The sequence below is a fragment of the Paramisgurnus dabryanus genome, chromosome 5 (genome assembly GCF_030506205.2).
Source record: "Paramisgurnus dabryanus chromosome 5, PD_genome_1.1, whole genome shotgun sequence".
NCBI classification, from domain to species: Eukaryota; Metazoa; Chordata; class Actinopteri; order Cypriniformes; family Cobitidae; genus Paramisgurnus; species Paramisgurnus dabryanus.
In genome coordinates this window covers 6,625,616-6,645,661 of record NC_133341.1, presented here as the reverse complement: position 1 = coordinate 6,645,661, position 20,046 = coordinate 6,625,616, and the positions used below count along the sequence as shown (strand labels likewise).

Genomic DNA, 20,046 nt, shown 5'->3' with positions numbered 1-20,046 from the left:
ACACGGGGGTTGGACCGTTTGACTCGTGAATCAGAGTGTAATCACTAGTGGATGCCAATTTTTTCCCTAGCAACCAAATACAGTACCCTAGCAACAGTGTAAACAAAGCCTTATATCTCCGCATCAGAACATCCTAGAGACACGGGGGTTGGACCGTTTGACTCGTGAATCAGAGTGTAATCACTAGTGGATGCCAAATTTTTCCATAGCAACCAAATACAGTACCCTAGCAACCGCATAAACAAAGCCTTATATCTCTGCATCAAAACCTCATAGAGACACGGGGGTTGGAACGTTTTACTTTTGGGTTGGAGTATAATCATATATTGTCCCGAGAATTTTGCCACGGCAAGCACCACTTTACATTTTCTTCAGGAAATGTACCTATCTAGTTATGTTGGCTTTGAAAAAGCCAATATATTGTTATTGCTATTAAACTTATATCTTATTATTCTACCCCAAAATTTCTGACACTAACTCGTCCTAGGGCTTTCAAGCTACATGCACCAAATTTTCCACAGACCTTCAGACTGGTCTGACTTAGTGTGCTATATCTTTTCTAACTGATGGGACCTTCCAAATTCCTAAACGGGGGGCTCGAACACCCCAAAATTTCCATTGATTTAACATTGAGACAAACTTTGACGGGTCATAGCTGTGAGTGAGAAACTTGTAGAAACTTGTGGCTTATCACATTTAAGGAGGCTGACAGGCTGTGTAAGAACATACCTCACAATGGGGTGTAAGCTGTACCCCTGGGGTGTAAGAGGCCCCCAAAATTTCCCATTGACTTATAATGGGGCAGGAAACATGCCCATAAAAGGGAATAAAAACGTCCCAGATGGCATATCTTCACTTTAGAGTGTCGCAGAGACATGGGGGTGGGCTCATTTTACTCAGGCAACCAATCAGTCTCTTAGGATCACCACAGAGCTATTAAGCCACGCCCCTAGCAACAATTTTGGGTACCCTAGCAACATCTCCCATAGACTACCATTATAAAAAGCCCAGATGCATATCTTTGCACAAGAGTGTCATAGAGACATAGGGGTGGGCTCATTTTACTCAGGCATCCAATCAGTCTCTTAGGATTCTTATTGAGGTATTAAGCCACGCCCCTAGCAACCAAATATGAACACCCTAGCAACATAATAAACAAAGCCTTATATCTCTGGATCTGAACATCATAGAGACATGGGGGTTGGGTCTTTGGGTCATGTTAGCGTCATGCTAGCTCCATGCTATGTCATACTAGCTTCATGCTAGCTTTATGCTAATTTCATGATAAATCTTGATAACTTCATGCTAAATCATGCTAACTTCATGCTAAATCATGCTAACTTCATGTTAAATCTTGTTAGCTGCACACTAAATAGTGCTAGCTTCATGCTAATCATGCTAGCATCATGCTAATCATGCTAGCATCATGCTAATCATGCTAATTTCACGTTAAATCATGTTAGCTTCATGCTAATCATGCTAACCTATGCTTACTTCATGCTAATTGTGCTAGCCTCATGCTAGCTTCATGCTAATCATGCTAACATCATGCTAGCTTCATGCTAATCATGCTAACATCATGCTAGCTTCATGCTAATCATGCTAGAATCATGCTAGCTTCGTGTTAATCATGCTAGTATCATGCTAGCTTCGTGCTAATCATGCTAGCATCCTGCTAGCTTCATGCTAATCATGCTAGCTTCATGCTAATCATGTAAGCATCATGCTAGCTTCATGCTTATCATGCTTATCATGCTAACATCATGTTAGCTTCATGCTAATCATGCTAGAATCATGCTAGTTATTATTCTTCTTAGCACCCCAAAATTTCTGACACTAACTCGTCCTAGAGCTTTCAAGCTACATGCACCAAATTTTCCACAGACCTTCAGACTGGTCTGACTTAGTGTGCTATATCTTTTCTAACTGATGGGACCTTCCGAATTCCTAAACGGGGCGCTCAAACACCCCAAATTTCCCATTTACTTAACATGGAGACAAACTTTGACGGGCCATAGCTGCGAGTGAGAAACTTGTAGAAACTTGTGGCTTACCACATTTAAGGAGGCTGACAGGCTCTGTAAGAACATACATCACATTAAGGTGTAAGCTGTACCCCTGGGGTGTAAGAGGCCCCCAAAATTTCCCATTGACTTATAATGGGGCAGGAAACATGCCCATATAAGGGAGTAAAAGCGTCCCAGATGGAATATCTTTACTTTAGAGTGTCGTATAGACATGGGGGTGGGCTCATTTTACTCAGTCATCCAATCAGTCTCTTAGGATCGCCCCAGAGCTATTAAGCCACGCCCCTAGCAACAATTTTGGGTACCCTAGCAACATCTCCCATAGACTACCATTATAAAAAGCCCAGATGGATATCTTTACACCAGAGTGTCATAGAGACATAGGGGTGGGCTCATTTTACTCAGGTATCCAATCAGTCTCTTAGGATTCCTACTGAGGTATTAAACCACGCCCCTAGCAACCAATTTGAGCACCCTAGCAACATAATAAACAAAGCCTTATATCTCTGGATCTGAACATCATAGAGACATGGGGGTTGGGTCTTTGGGTCATGTTAGCTTCATGCTAGCTCCATGCTAAGTCATACTAGCTTCATGCTAGTTTCATGCTATCTTTATGCTAATTTCATAATAAATCTTGCTAACTTCATGCTAAATCATGCTAACTTCATGTTAAATCTTGTTAGCTGCACGCTAAATAGTACTAGCTTAATGCTAATCATGCTAGCATCATGCTAATCATGCTAGCTTCACGTTAAATCATGCTAGCTTCATGCTAATCATGCTATTCTCATGCTAACTTCATGTTAATCATGCAAGCCTCGTGCTAGCTTCATGCTAGCTTCATGCTAATCTTGCTAGTTTCATGCTAGCTTCATGCTAATCATGCTAGCATCATGCTAGCTTCATGCTAATCATGCTAGCATCATGCTAGCTTCATGCTAATCATGCTAGAATCATGCTAGTTTCATGCTAATCATGCTAGCTTTATGCTAGCTTCATGCTAATCGTGCTAGCATCATGCTAGCTTCATGCTAATCGTGCTAGCTTCATGCTAGCTACATGCTAATCATGCTAGCATCATGCTAATTAGCTACATGCTAATCATGCTAGCATCATGCTAGCTTCATGCTAATCATGCTAGCTTCATGCTAATCATGCTAGCATCATACTAGCTTCATGCTAATCATGCTAGCATCATGCTAGCTTCATGCTAGCTTCATGCTAATCATGCTAACATCATGTTAGCTACATGCTAATCATGCTAGCATCATGCTAGCTTCATGCTAATCATGCTAGCTTCATGCTAATCATGCTAGCATCATGCTAGCTTCATGCTAATCATGCTAGCATCATGTTAGCATCATGCTAGCTTCATGCTTATCATGCTAGCATCATGCTAGCTTCATGCTAATCATGCTAGCATCATGCTAGCTTCATGCTAATCATGCTAGCATCATGCTAGCTTCATGCTAGCTTCATGCTAATCATGCTAGCATCATGCTAGCTTCATGCTAATCATGCTAGCATCATGCTAGCTACATGCTAATCATGCTAGCATCATGCTAGCTTCATGCTAATCATGCTAGCTTCATGCTAATCATGCTAGCATCATGCTAATCATGCTAGCATCATGCTAGCTTCATGCTAATCATGCTAGCATCATGCTAGCTTCATGCTAATCATGCTAGCTTCATGCTAATCATGCTAGCATCATGCTAGCTTCATGCTAATCATGCTAGCATCATGCTAGCTTCATGCTAATCATGCTAGCATCATGCTAGCTTCATGCTAGCTTCATGCTAATCATGCTAGCATCATGCTAGCTTCATGCTAATCATGCTAGCATCATGCTAGCTTCATGCTAATCATGCTAGCATCATGCTAGCTTCATGCTAATCATGCTAGCATCATGCTAGCTTCATGCTAATCATGCTAGCATCATGCTAGCTTCATGCTAGCTACATGCTAATCATGCTAACATCATGCTAGCTTCATGCTAATCATGCTAGCATCATGCTAGCTTCATGCTAATCATGGTAACATCATGCTACCTTCATGCTAATCATGCTAGCTTCATGCTAGCATCATGGTAGCTTCATGCTAATCATGCTAGCATCATGCTAGCTTCATGCTAATCATGGTAGCTTCATGCTAGCTTCATGCTAATCATGTTAGCTTTATACTTAAACATACTAACTGCCAGATAGCCTACTAAACTAAACTTCTGTCAATCCGTTTTAAACGTTCAGGCTACGCTTTTTCAAGCCAACATAAAGTTTGTCTTCAAACTTTAATATCTAGTTATTATTATTATTCTTTTTCTTCTGAGACTAAAATTTCTAACTCTAACTCGTCCTAGAGCTTTCAAGCTACAGCCATCAAACTTTGGACAGACTTTCGGTCTGATCTGACGAGGTGTGCTATATCTTTTCTAACTGATGGGACCTTCTGAATTCCTAAACGGGGCGCTGAAACACCCCAAAATTTCCATTGACTTAACATTGAGACAAACTTTGACGGGTCAAAGCTGCGAGTGAGAAACTTGTAGAAACTTGTGGCTTACCACATTTAAGGAGGCTGGCAGGCTGTGTAAGAACATACCTCACAATGGGGTGTAAGCTGTACCCCTGGGGTGTAAGAGGCCCCCAAATTTTCCCATTGACTTATAATGGGGCAGGAAATATGCCCATAAAAGGGAAAAATAGCGTCCCAGATGGAATATCTTCACTTTAGAGTGTCTTAGAGACATGGGGGTGGGCTCATTTTACTCAAGCATCCAATCAGTCTCTTAGGATCACCCCAGAGATATTAAGCCACGCCCCTAGCAACAATTTTGGGTACCCTAGCAACATCTCCCATAGACTACCATTATAAAAAGCCCAGATGGATATCTTTGCACCAGAGTGTCATAGAGACATAGGGGTGGGCTCATTTTACTCAGGCATCCAATCAGTCTCTTAGGATTCTTATTGAGGTATTAAGCCACGCCCCTAGCAACAAAATATGAAGACCCTAGCAACATAATAAACAAAGCCTTATATCTCTGGATCTGAACATCGTAGAGACACAGGGGTTGGACCGTTTTTCTTGTGGCTTGAAGTGTAATCATTATGGGATGCCAATTTTTTCCCTAGCAACCAAACTTAGTACCCTAGCAACGGAATAAACAAAGCCTTATATCTCCGCTTCAGAACATCATAGAGACACGGGGGTTGGACCGTTTAACTTGTGGCTTGAAGGGTGATCATTATGGGATGCCAATTTTCTCCCTAGCAACCAAACTTAGTACCCTAGCAACGCAATAAATGTTAGCTTCATGCTAGCTTCTTGCTAATCGTGCTAGCTTCATGCTAGCTTCATGCTAATCATGCTAACATCATGCTAGCTTCATGCTAATCATGATAACTTCATGCTAGCTTCATGCTAATCATGCTAACTTCATGCTAGCTTCATGCTAATCATGCTAACATCATGCTAGCTTCATGCTAATCATGCTAGCTTCATGCTAATCATACTAGCATCATGCTAGCTTCATGCTAACTTCATGCTAATCATGCTAGCTTCATGCTAGATTCATGCTAATCATGCTAGCATCATGCTAGCTTCATACTAATCATGCTAGCATCATGCTAGCTTCATGCTAATCATGCTAGCATCATGCTAACTTCATGCTAATCATGCTAGCATCAAGCTAGCTTCATGCTAATCATGCTAACATCATGCTAGCTTCATGCTAATCATGCTAGCATCATGCTAGCTTCATGCAAATCATGCTAGCATCATGCTAGCTTCATGCTAATCATGCTAGCTTCATGCTAGCTTCATGCTAATCATGCTAGCATCATGCTAGCTTCATGCTAATCATGTTAACATCATGCTAGCATCATACTAGCTTCATGCTAATCATGGTAGCTTCATGCTAATCATGCTAGCATCATGCTAGCTTCATGCTAATCATGCTAGCATCATGCTAGCTTCATGCTTATCATGCTAGCTTCATGCTAATCATGCTAGCATCAAGCTAGCTTCATTCTAATCATGCTAGCATCATGCTAGCTTCATGCTAATCATGCTAACATCATGCTAGCTTCATGGTAAATCATGCTACCTTCATACTTAAACATACTAACAGCCAGAGAGCCTACTAAACTAAACTTATGTCAAACCGTTTTAAACGTTCAGGCTACGCTTTCTCAAGCCAACATAAAGTTTGTCTTCAAACTTTACTATCTAGTTTTTTGGATTAAAACCTTTAAAAGCCGTTTTCTTTAAGTCATAGAAGTACAAATAGGAGGCTTTTAATTGCAGTAAATGTTTTGATTTCCTACAGAATCATTGTAATCTCATAAAGTAATTTGCAAATATGCAAGAAAAGGTTTGTCCTCTAAAAATACTTTATTTGTAACAAACAATAGATAAAGAATTTACAAACGTGCAGAAAGCCATTTCAGCACTGGGACAGCGCCATGTTTTTTAAAAAAAGCATTACTTAAAAATATTTCTCACCTCACCCTTTCCACAGGTATTTTCCACATGCTGCGCATCACAAAAATCACATCCATGTGTGTGATAAGCAAACCTGCGTTGTCATCCCGTTTATAGGCGCATATTGCTCATTAAATAACAAAAACAATATTGCGCCATTGACTTTAGACCAGGTTTTATTTGGTCAATGGCGTAGTCTATTTTAGTTGCCTCAAAATAGCAACGCGCCAACAATGCGCCTGAACACATCTCGTTTTCTGACCAGAACACCCATGGGGGCAAAATTGGGCGCTATATAAACAATGTGGCGCTAAACATGAAAATGATTTTTCGACCTATTGCGCTGGGTTGAACCTAGCAAAAGACATTTGCGTCACGCATTGCGCTGAATTGCCCGGGTGTATGATAGAGCACTGAGAGACAAAGACTCTGCTTGTAATGCTGTTGTGTCAAATTGAGACATGTGATGTGATCTAGTGTCACAGTGGAAAATGTGATGAAAGGGTGTTAACATCAGCCTCATCCTTCACAAACTCAGTAAACAGTAGGTGTAGTCCACCAAAGCCAGAACCAGGAAGCTGAGAGCTGTTTTTCAATTAGTCACTGGTTACAAGTCCGAGGAAAGCATGGTACAACTCTAACTGATAGAGGTGCAGAGAAACCAGCTGCTCAGCTGACAGATACACAGTGAGTGAATAGTGTAATGACTGATCCCTGCACTGTTCTGGCTGACCAGCTGTTAGCAGAGACATAAGACAAAATATAAGGTGTTAAACATCCTCAATGGCTTGGTCTTGATGTGAGAAGGCCAATGGCACTGTGCTGGTCATGAAATGGAAATTTTGTAGGTTATTTTGGGTGGTTTCATGGGTCATTAGGCCAAAACATTACCTCAAAGAAAACCAACTTCTGGGTGAGTTCTTAGTACAGTGGAGCAATGGTTAAAGAAAGAAAGGAGAACCGAAAAAAATCCAACCACGCTTGTCTCGAGCATGTATAAAATAAAATAGAGAGAGAGAGAGAGAGAGAAAAAGAGAGAGAGAGAGAAAGAGAGAGAGATTTGGTTGCACATGAGAAAATGTAATTAATACTATTAACTGAAACTCTAAAGTTGTTTTGCTTGTATTTGTGACAATGTAACTTTATTAATCAGCATCAGAGACACTGAATCAGCTTCAGTGAAACCTGGTTAATCCTACTCTGGAGTCTACACTGAAAACAGCGTCATTCTCCACTCACAATGTTCTCACAGAAAAAAATTGTTCTAAATATGATTTCAACAGTAATAGGCAAATTTGTCACTGCATGGATGATGGCAATGTCTTGTGATGTCAGCCATACTGGTGGGGTCAAGAGCTGAGGGGTATGTGACAGCGGACAAAGTCATATGACCTTCACACAACACCAGACAGCATGCCTGAATGATTCTTTGATTATTTCATCGCACATTTATTCAGATCCTCCTATCCCTCTGTACCATGGCATTGTAATCAGACTAATTAAAAGCTTTGTTCATTTAGAAATCTCAGATGACAATTTGTTTCACTCTACCCCACAGCAGTCCTGTGAAAAGAGAATTAAATTTGATCTTCTGACAGCAATTATTAAATGTTCCTTCCTGGCTTCAATTAAGCCTAGGGGCTAACGTGGCTCACAGAGGAAGTGTGAGGGCCAAGATACAGCCTTTGCCACTTTTAATCCTCGCTCTTCTTTTCCTTCTTTTGGATTTAAAATTATCTTATTCACCTTATTTTTTACGACAACAAGGGCGGCGCCATTGCGCTCATTTTGTCAACGTACTTCCGGCTGCATATGATGAGCAGCTGAGGCAGTGGCTGAAGGCGACGCGTTAATCTTAAAAAGCTCACTCAAGTGCCTTTATGTTTGTTTCTTACCAATTTTTACGGATGGGAAGCCGACTGAGGAACACCCTAATCCCAAGTAATGGTTCGAATATGATGTTCCGGTAACTTTAAACCACGCCGGGTGTTGAAAAGGTGGTCAGTTTCAGGTAAGCTATCTTAGCTAAATGTGCTCGATCGCCTAACGTTAGATTTGTGATGTCCGTTCTACGAATAAACTTAAGATCAGTAACGTTAGTTTATAAAATGCAATTATTTTGAATGATTTTTATTGCCCACCTATATTTTTATATTTAAGATAAGACAACGATATATTATAGTACATTACATTCTTACAGTAGCTCACGTGATTCATACAAGTTACCGAGATTTCAGATGGTAGAAGGTCAGTTCATTTCTCATTCAGATATTGATAATGACCTATTAAACGACATATTATTTAACACTGAAGTTAGAGGTTGTGTGTATGTTACTGTCATGCATCTCTCTCTTACACACTGTTCTGTTTGAGTATGGGTGTCGTTTATATATTAATTCTCATGATGCAAGTTTCTTTTAAATACTAACATAAAAATGTTTATGGTTATATTATTTTCACAGATGCATTGATGTTTAGTGATGCAGTGGACAACTGTGAGGATGATACAATCAACATGTTCCTAAACTGTAATGCAGAAACACAATAGGAGGATCAATCCGTCTCTGACCACAACTACACTTTAAAATCACAACTCAACCTGAAGCAACCTACATCTGATATGGGAAAACAACCTTACGGTTTCCCGGACAGGGCTTATGCTGGTCCCAGGCTAAAATGCTTATTTGAGCTACGATAATTTAAAAACACCTTGTACTGACATACCTCAACACATATGAGTGCCATTGTTTTGTCACAAGATGTGGTTTGTTTGTAAAAACTAAAATGTCCTAATATAATTAAGGCCTAGTCCTGTAAACCCTGTCCGAGAAACTGCTTCAATGTTTCTGCTTCATGTGTTGAGCTGGCACAAATGTACATATCTCTGCTGAGAAACAACCATCTTTGTCAGCTTTACACAGGGTTGATATTGCATGCATTACACAGTCGCCAAGCACTTTACCAGTACATACACCAACAGCTTCCAGATAAACCCTTGGGATCAGCTCCTGATGACCCTGATAAAGCTGCGACTTAATTCATTGCAGGGTGGTCTTGCTGAAAAGTTAACTGTTTCTTAGTCCATAGTTATTTTTATAAACCTTTACAATGTGACCTGATTTTACCTGTTTTAAAGTTACATTAAACCTTCATATGTGATCAGATGTCATGCAGTGATATTAAACATTTACAATGTGATCTGTTGTGCATTTATATTAAACCTTTACTATGTGATCAGATGTTACCTGCCATGCAGTTATATTAAACCTTTACAATATGATCAGATGTTGTGCAGTTATATTAAATCTTTACAATGTGATCAGATGTTACCTGCCATGCAGTTATATTAAACCTTTACAATGTGATCAGATGTTGTGCAGTCATATTAAATCTTTACAATGTGATCAGATGTTACCTGTCATGCAGTTATATAAACCTTTACAGTGTGATCAGATATTATCTGTAAGGAATTTCTTAAACCATATGTGAGCTTCGTAGATTCCACTTAAATGATTTAAGTCTCCTGATTTGAATGAATAAGTGTTGGCAAGTTTGCAAATGAATTCTATCATGGTACATTACCACATAAAAACGAAATATTTATTGGACTGGCTAAGATGCACATTTGCTTTAAAAAAAGACGAAATCACGGTGTAAATATTGGTAGGCATAAGTACTTTAATAATTTTCAATGCTGCTCCTTCTGACAGGACGAGGTAATTAAATATGTCCCATAGGTTACTTGCCGCGGCTGCTTCATATCGTCTAACCACGAGACGATTGATGGGACATTATAAGACTATCCGAGCGTCGTATGAAGTTTTCTCCGTGCTCCTAATTTAAAACATTTACAGCAGTTGCGATATTTGTCATTTCGCTGAAGTTATAGTGAACTACAAACAATCTTCTAACCACCAAACTAGCTACCGAATGCACTGTGCCATATTAGCAGCGGAAGTCGGTTGACAAAATGCGGAAGAGCGAAGAATTAAAAAGGGGCGTGGCGGAATAAGGTGAATAGAACAGGTACTTATGATTCTAGATTATGATTGGACGAGCAGCATTTGAAGCCGTGGTAAAATAACTAAAAATGTGATGGTGCATTCAATAATATTTTTAATACTGTATGTTTGTTTAGAAAATTCAAACAGCCAACCGTTAGGTTAATCAACTACATTGGTGAAAGAATTGTTTAATCGTGTAGTAATAAAACACCTCTTACAGTAACTATACCCATAACCTCTCATAGCTTATTGTCTTAGTACAAGTGGTTGTTTTGTTCCCTTTTGGAGTCTTCTTGATGATGAACTTTATCTTGGGGGCTGAGGAGATGAAGTGGAAAAGAGAAGTTAGGCAACCTCCTTTCCCTGTCTCTGATCAATCAGCAGTGAATACAAGAAACTTTGTTTTATGACTAATGTTTCAGTAATGATGGTGAAACCGTCTGGCACCAGATGTTTCTTTCACTTTCACTGTATTCAAAACTAAGCAAAAAAGTGACATTCAATGCAATGTCAAATCAAAAGTCATTTGAACGGTCTTGGAATTTTTATAAATCAAGCGTAAACTTGGCATTAAGCAATATTTAGAAATATGGCAATAATAGTGACAAATAATCAGCAATGCAAATTTAACCCAGTGACTGATCTGTGATCTGCTCTGTAATTAAATGACATGACTTTCAGAACCGCAGGGGATTGGTTTTAAACTGACGAAGCAATATTTCCAAATGACTGTCCACAGTACACTGACCAGAGGGATGAATCAATAGCTGCCCTTACATGCTCTACCACACATTGCATTTCTGAACCTTCCTTGAGGTGACCTGAAGACATCCAAACCAGTCACAAGGCACATTCTGTCTTCAGTTTAGATTTGTCAGGGAGAAGCTGATTTGAAGCTGAAACCCACTCAACAAGGATGTCCTTCGAAACATTGACCTAAGTTTTTCCCCCATATTTCTATCTCGCTCTCATCGCTCCCAGAGCTCCACAATGAAACCGAGTAACCCAGATCAGCGCGGAAGAGGAGAGAAAGATTGTGTGAGACCAGACACTATCTCAAATCTCCTGCTGCAAAATGTTATGCCATTATTCCCCCAACTCAGCTTTCCAATGTAATGTCACAGTTCGGTTTTTAACGCAAGCCGATCCACCTGATTGTTGGAAGTGTTACTGTGCTGTTGACATTGTGGATCATTAAACAGTGATTGTTGCTGTTAGTGTTTGTCTAAACATGAGTGCTAGAATGACTAAGTTATGTCTGTCTCTTTCTTTCATTATAATCCTTCCTTTCTGACTCACTCCCTCTGTTTTGTCCTTCCTTTAATACATGACACAAACAAAATCAGATAATTTGCCCCAACAGCAATCCCACAGCATGTATTATATATAAAAATATAGCAATATAACACTTACATTTTAAATTTCTAATCAATATGCTTTAGGAGACCTGCATCCCACAGCCCCCTCCCCTTTAGCATCCTTAGCGTGAAGCAGGGAGCCTGGTGGCCCCAGGCCCAGTCTCTCATTATGGCCTCAGCATGCAGACACATACCCAACCCCCTGTTTGTAGTGATGAGAGGAACCACCAGGGGCTGGCACAAGTTACTTCAGCACCGACTCAGCCGACCTCATCAAAGCACACGCTCGTAATTTGTCACAGAAAGCAACCAATTAAGATGCGTTAAGGGATGAGTAAGGGGAGGAAGAGAGGGTAGGGTATATGAGGGCAAACCAGTGAAAAGATAGTGTTTGATTAAAGAGTCAGCACAGCTGTGGTGAATCAAAACGATCTAGATTTAAAAAAAACATGGACAAGAGGTTTAGAGCTGGTGCGACCGATAAAGAGTACTGCTGGTTAACCCCTGGAGGAGAAAAGTGAGAGTCAATATTACATTTCTGTCTCGGATGGTAATGAGGCTTTTACTGATAATGTGTTAAACGCACACTACTGTACATGTGCACACACACATGCTTACCTGACATGATTTTATAATGAGTATCTGGTTTACACAAAGATAAACCGGTATCACTTTACAAGAAGGTTCATTAGTTAACATTAGTTAACTACATTAGTTAACATGAATTAATAATGACCTGCACTTATACAGCATTTATTAATCTTTGTTATGTTCATTTCAACAATTAATACTTTTTTTAAAAATCTTGTTAACGTTAATGCGCTGTGAACTAAGATGAACAACAAATTAAAAGTTTTATTTATATTAACTAACATTAACAAAGATGAATAAATACTGTAACAAATGTATTGCTAATGGTTTGTTCATGTTAGTTAATACATTAACTAATGAACCTTATTGTAAAGTGTTACAGATAAACCCTTATGTCAAACTCCACCCACTTCATTCATCACCTAGTTTTAGCGGACACACAGCTAGCCTGGAATAATTTATAATGGTAGGATTTAAAGGTAAGGCTTTTTTGTTACAACACAGTGACATTTAAAATGTCCTACCAAGCTTCTTTGCTACTAATCTCAGTCGCTGCCTTGTGTGAACAAAAATTATAATCTTTTTTCTTTCTTATTCCATGTCAGTTCCTCCATTTTGTCTTTTATACAGGAGTTTGCGATATGTGTTCATGTTATTTATTTATCTGATTGATCAGGCTTTGTCTTGTTGTTCAGTAGCGTGTCAGGGTTGCATGCATTTGCATAGCTTCCTTTACCGTGTTTCTTGTATCTTGCAGCTGTGACGGGCCTGTTTTCCTTCATGTGATCAGAAAACAGTGACAGTGAAAGTTTTCCGATCCCACACTTCGGATAAGAAAGGATCCTTTCTATATTTCACAATTTTCATCTCGATGGAAAAAAATATGAGCAATAGAAAGTCAAATCTGTTTTGAAAGGATAAACAATTGAGAGATTGATATCATGTTATTTTTTAAGGCATTTATATAAAAAATTGTTACTCTTTAAATTGCTGTTATTCTGATTGTAATCACTTACCCTGGCTAAATTATGATTGTTACTCGATTCAAGCTGATAACAACAGAAAGGAAAACAAGGAAAAGCAAGTGCTTTAAGCCAGTGTTGTTTAAATCAAGTCATTGTGTTTTTTTCAGTATCCAGTGATTTATCTACACCATCTTGATTTTGGCGGGTGGGGGGCACAGCTTGCAGAAGGTTGCAAAGGTAAGGAAGCATTTTTCCAAAGTTTCAGCCATTCCAGAACGTTTTCCCTTGGCCCTCGATCCAGCTGCAGTGTTCACATAACCCCATCTGTCCCCCTCGGCTTATGATAGCACAACTTGTCTCTCACTTTTCTCCCGCCCTCCTTTGCACCCATGGACTTTTCTACTCCCTCCTGCACCACTGGGCACATATTGCCCTCCCCCAATACATTGTTTTCTTTTCCCTTGTTGCATGTTTTTTCCTGATTTCTTTTCCCTTCACTACTGAGAAAAGTCCTTTGACTGTTTGACCCTGAGATGGGATGAGAATGCTCAACCCCCTCTTATACCACTCCCTCCCTTCCTCATAGTGGCGCCTACAGTAGTGACTCTTTCTCCTATCTTCTCCTTTGCTCTCCCTGGGTCTGCTCCCAGGTCTGGTGTTAGGCAGACTTTCCTGCTGCGCATTATTCCAAATAAACAACTCATTACACATGTTATTAACCGAGGGGGCTAGCCAAGCATTGAATGCTGAGCCATACCACCATTCTTAGTCCCTCTCTTCCGATTCTGCTGGAGAAAAGCTCAGTGAAAAGTGGGCTGTGTTCAGGAGAAGAAAGAGTGGGAGGGAAAATGAAAAAATAATTTAAATGAACTTCCCGACAAAATTAAACAATTTTAACCCTCTCTCCTTTTCTCTGTCTTGCATTTTTCTTACTTGCATTTTTCATGGAATGTACTCAGCTCTTCCTTGTTTTCCCGACCGTCTAAAAAGTGGGTCATCGACGGGCTGCCTAGCACATTTTTACAGAAAAACAGAGATCTAGATCCAACTCCTCCCACTTTATATACTTTGTTTCACCAAATAAACCAGTATATTTGCGTTGTTGCAGCCCGCAATTAGTTGCAACCTGTGATCGCCAACGTTTGCTCTTATCAATTAAAGTGTACGCTTGATTAATAATATAGTTGAGAAAGATTCATAATTTAGAAAGTATCACAGTTAATGTTAGGTGTAAGGGGAGGTAAGGACACGTTCCCGACATTGTGATATCACTGAAGGGATTTATTTGTACATTATCCCACTTATTACACAGCTATTCCTATACGAGTAAATATAAAAACAAATTTATTTGATATCTTTTATTAGCAAATTTAAAAAAAAGTAAACGAGGGAAACCTGTTTCCTAATGGCTGTAAGCAAAAAAGCGTTAAAACAAGTTCAAAGTCCATACAAGATAAACATTCAATTTATAAATTTCTAAATAACATGCCATAGCCTATATATTTTAATAATTATGCATATTTATACTGTATCCATTAATAGGTCTTAAACTGCATGTGGTAAGATTACTCATAGTAGGCTTACCCGAAATGTTTTACTCCAAAACATTATAGCAAAAAACTTACATTTCACCCTAAAGGCACTACTTTTATTGTAGTCATAAGTAAAGTTAGTTTTTATGTCAAAATAATAACTTAATTTAGTTACGACTTAATGCAGAACTGGTAACGCAGCAACACGTGTATGACGTGTCTTGTGGTAAAACTGCCGACCAATGGGATCTCTGGATCGGTATCCAGCTCCGCCCCTGGATCTAAATCCAACCCCGCCCCCTGGATGTCGCATTCTGCAGTGAGGCGCTACTGGAAAAACAGGTCTGCACTGTTATTGGTATAAAGACCAGTAGACTTCTTATGAGCAGCCTGCTTATCCAATTAAACTCTCTTAAACACATTAATAACAACTACCTAACCACTGCTTTATTAATACAAGAAGGTAAGTTTCTTCACCTGTGCACTGCTTGGTAAGAGCTGTTCCGTTTTTCTTGCTAATGATGACAAATCTGATAAGATTACTCCAGCATTAACAGGCCTTTAGAGCACGGTCCTTTTAATCTGACCAGGGAAACAACACATTGAGGATAACAAGAACTATTCTCATATAACACAATTATGTCTATTGTGTGCCTAAAATTCTGGTGGGACTAGAACATACAGTCCTGCTGAAAGAGACAATTAAAATATAAGGGCACAGTGTAATTGGATGGAAACACATTTTAGTTTTTTTTAACATTTAAATGACTATTATCATGACCTAACAAAGCAACTAATGATAACAGCTATCTCTTTCATGAAATCAACATTGCTTTTCACTTCTCGTCATGCCACCTTCGGACATGGTGTAAGTTATACAGCACTTCTCCGGCCAGGAAGCACCTGTCAGTCTAATCTAATCAATGTGGTTGGTCTATGTTTTGGCAGCCCTCTGTGGTCTACAGCTGCAAACGTGGAGTCCGCGGGTCCAACACACAACCAGTCAAAAAACACCAGCATGAGACTAGGGTGAGCACACCCGTCGCTATGGGCGGGCCATAGGGGGCCGGGCCCGCCCTCAAAGACGCTTGTGCCCCCCTCCCAGTATTAAAAAAATACTGTAATTTTAAATGATCATAGTTGCTAATTTTGTATTCTTTATAATTAAAACATTTAAAATATAAAAAACAATGGTGTGATTTTGTTTGATTGATGGGAATCTAGCTACACTGCAACAGCCTATCACGAGGCTACGTACGTGACGTAGCCTACGTCAGTGTAGCCGCTCAACAGTTAGCGCACTTTTTTTAAACTAGATGAGTTTTCGCTTAGCTATACTGCTTTAAGATGGATATTATCCGCAAATGGTTAAAAAGCCCACCAACAGTCTCCAAAATTGAAACGACATCGACGTCTGATGTTGGAGAAGGAGACCCTGGACGACAGCCTGAGCCTGATGCCAGCTCCGTGGAGCCCGACTCCGGGACTAACAGACTACTACATTCAGAAGATATGGACTTGTTCACTGCGGTGATTCAGCTTGCTTTTGAAAAGGACCTCACTCACAAGTTTAATTCCGAGTGGACACTTTATTAATGAGGAGGTTCTGCTCGGAGAAACGCCGCCTGCTGCTGTACTGACAGGAGGGAAGGGAGAGACGACGACAGCGCTGCCTCCACTCAATTACCGTAGGTTCAAAGTCTGTGTGCGTGCGCGTGTGTGTGTGCGCGCGCACACGTGTCTCATGGCAATGCATATCCCTCTGTTGACTGCTTTAAAATGCAATGTTTGAGAGATGCCTCTGGTGTAACATGTAATATGTTGTATAGATTTATGGGTATTCATAAAATTGCTTCTATATGTACTGTGGTGTAGGCTAAAGGCTATCTGGTCATATTGCTGATGGTTATGTTTAACATGATGATTACGTGCTGCGCGAATAGAGTATATATTATTATAAGTATACGTACTGTAGGCTAATAATAAGTGTGCCCTCCCATGCATTTCATATGCCCCCCTTAAGACTGAGGTCTGGCGACGGGTCTGAGGGTGAGCTAGCTGGAATGTTTGCTGAGTCGAATTCAATCATGCCACATCATTAATATAAAAATCAGGGCATGTAATGTGTTAACTCTTTCCCCGCCATTGACTAGTTATCTTGTCAATCTGCAATATCGCTATTATCCACCAGGTGGCGCTCTTCCGCAACTTCCGGAAGTATTGCCCTAGGGCAAACAGCTGTATGTCCGTGTATGTTTTAAAGATCGCTCTGCATCTGATCTCTATCAAAAGTCCTTCACAAAAATGGAATTATCTCAGCTTTTTGCTCAAAACTTGGTGTTTTTGATGAAACCTACACATATTTGAGAGGTGATAAAAAAAGAACACATGAAGGTAGGATGAAACTGATTTTTTGTTTGAAAGCAGAGGGTCTGTTCTTTTATTTCATATATTGTATGTTTATATCTTTAAAAAGGAGCATTTTCTGGAAGGCATTAAACTTTTGTGAAAATCATGAAAAATGCTGGCGGGGAAAGAGTTAAGTGCGGACCTCATACATTAACATTTGTTGTAACAAAATAAAGAGAGAAAATACAGATTTTGTAAAATAATTAATAAACATGGAGATTTATTTCAATGGCAATGTGGTGAAAGTTTCAATCCCCAAACAATAAATGTCAGCATTAACTTTTACACCAAGTGTCAATACATTGCAAGGGTTCTCTTATAAGAGGTGGTAAATAACTTCAGTGTTCCTTAACAGCTCAAGTTTGTAATGAACAAATACAATTAGCACTTCACTTCTAAAAATATTCCATGATGTGGACATTGGCATATTATATTACACTCTATGCCTATGCGGTTTTCTCTCTTCTCACACACTACCTTCTCATTGCAACCGTGAAGACCATAAACCAGTTTGAGCACTCAGCTCTCAATGCCTTATGTATATTTCATGTGACAAAGAAAGAAAATGTCCTGTTTTTCATTTAACACGTTTAACAATGTCTGTTAAAGCACGCTAGATCAAAGGCTGTGTAAAGAGAGAGCGTGGATATCGGGTAGAGGGAGAACGGCAAAGCTAGCCAAAGTCTCGGCAGGTATCTCCCTTCCTTCCTCTTCTATTTATAAACTGTGAGCCACTCTGATCCAAAAATAAGACAGTGACCAATTTTAACCTTAACAATACTGCAGGCTCACAATCGTAGTCCCTGGCACACATACTGTATGCGCATACACACACAGCAGACAAACACAGGCAAAATCTCATGGCTGAGCTATTTCTGTATGGACAGCACCATTTAGGAAGTGTGGGCCACGAGCCAGCTAGCAGTGTAATAAAACGCCTGCGTCATGCGGTCTCTTGTCATAGGAGCTCCTGCCATTGTCAGAGTTGAGTGCAAGCACACAAACACACATGCACATGCAAAAGGTTATTTGTTTTTCCAGAGGGCCTGTAACAGAGCAGCTGCAGGTGAAAGGAGCCACCTCCGCACTTCACCATACAAAGCAGAGCACTCCACGGTCGTCCTGTACCTGTACTGTCCACCAAAGTTTCAAATGAAGTGCTGCTTTTATGAATTATGCATACAACTCAGTGTGGCACATTTCATTTCAGTCTCTCTCTCTCTTTCTCTCTCTCTCTCTCTCTCTCTATAAGTGGTCGAACTTTGTGAAAACTACAGAAAGAAAAGCCATACATCAAACACACTTTGGAGAGGCAAAAACTGGAGTCACTAGCAAAATATTTTTCCATTGTCAGATTACACGACAAATTAAAAGGGTAAAAACAACATTATATTGTGTAATTGGTATAATACAATGTGTTGGGAGAAATTATGATAATGTCGGTCTTGTCTACATCACCAATCCCAGGAAGTAAACTCCAACATAGATCTCTTTTCTTGGACAATGCATGTAAGTTAACTCCTGTGATCAAATCTTTCAAACATGGTAAGTAGCTTTACATTTCCACTGATATCAGAGGTATTCAGGCCAATCACAATGTACAGTTTAGCTGGCAAATCAGGGACACAGCGCTTTTCAAATCAATGAGTTTCGTACAGAAATCAGTGCATTTCAGGGAGAAAGTAAAATATGGAATTACAAAAATTAACAGTATGTGGAAAATAATGTTTTTTTAACCATAAACCACGCAAACACATTGTATTATTCCAAATACAAGTGGCGGCCGGTGACTTCTTTTTTCGAGGGGGCGCTCAACGCGAAGTTCTTCACAACATATATGTAGTCCGTCATGTGTGTGGTTCCTTTTTTCAAAATATGTGTTCTGCGCCTTGAGAGATCATACAGTATGTGCATCACGTGTTTTGTCAAAATAAGTGCCTGATGTAGATGCGTCTAAAGGGTTTATGATAAAAGAGACACCCGCGCTTGCCAGATACTCGCATAATCTCATGCGTAATCAAACACTCTAAAAAAAAAAGGTTCCTTGAGGTTCTATATAGAACCATGGGGTTCTTTACTTGGCCAATAGAACCTTTTACCAAAAAAAGGGTTCCATATAGAGCCCTTGGAGGGCAAAGAACCCATTTTATTAAAATGGTTCTATAATTCACGTTTGTGACTGAAGTGTAAACTAAAGATTACACAATAATTACAGACCTACACAACTCATTTACAAACCCACACAACTCATTCACAAACCTTTTTGTGTCAATAGGCTGTGGTCAAATAAAGAGAGAGTCAACAAATAGGCTATTCATATTTATTGTGTGATTTAATTCCTGTGAGCTTTTTTATGCAAGTTTGTACATTAGCATGAAACTTACAGTGCAGTTTGCGTTTTGTGAATAACCAAGTGTTTTCTTTATTTTGTACATTCTATATTGTCAATGTTTAATTTAACCTGAAGGGGCATTAAATACAAATAATCGCAAAAGTGCCCTCTGGTGGCGTATATATGCGTTGCACCATAAGCGAAGATGAGCCTCCAGACCTGACAGGTTTTTTTCAAACTGAGGAGTTCGGACTCCGGACCGGCATTTCTGCTTGTTGGTACCCTGAGGTAAGTAAACTTTCTACATTTTTGAAACGATATTACACTCTAAAAGTTGGGT

At 39.6% G+C, this 20,046-nt stretch overlaps 1 protein-coding gene across 7 annotated transcripts in view; it reads right to left on the bottom strand.

Annotated features, from left to right (window-relative positions):
• mef2cb (myocyte enhancer factor 2cb) overlaps positions 1–20,046 on the bottom strand; it is a 143,541-nt gene that overhangs the window by 114,248 nt on the left and 9,247 nt on the right. The gene's annotated exons all lie outside the window — the stretch shown is intronic.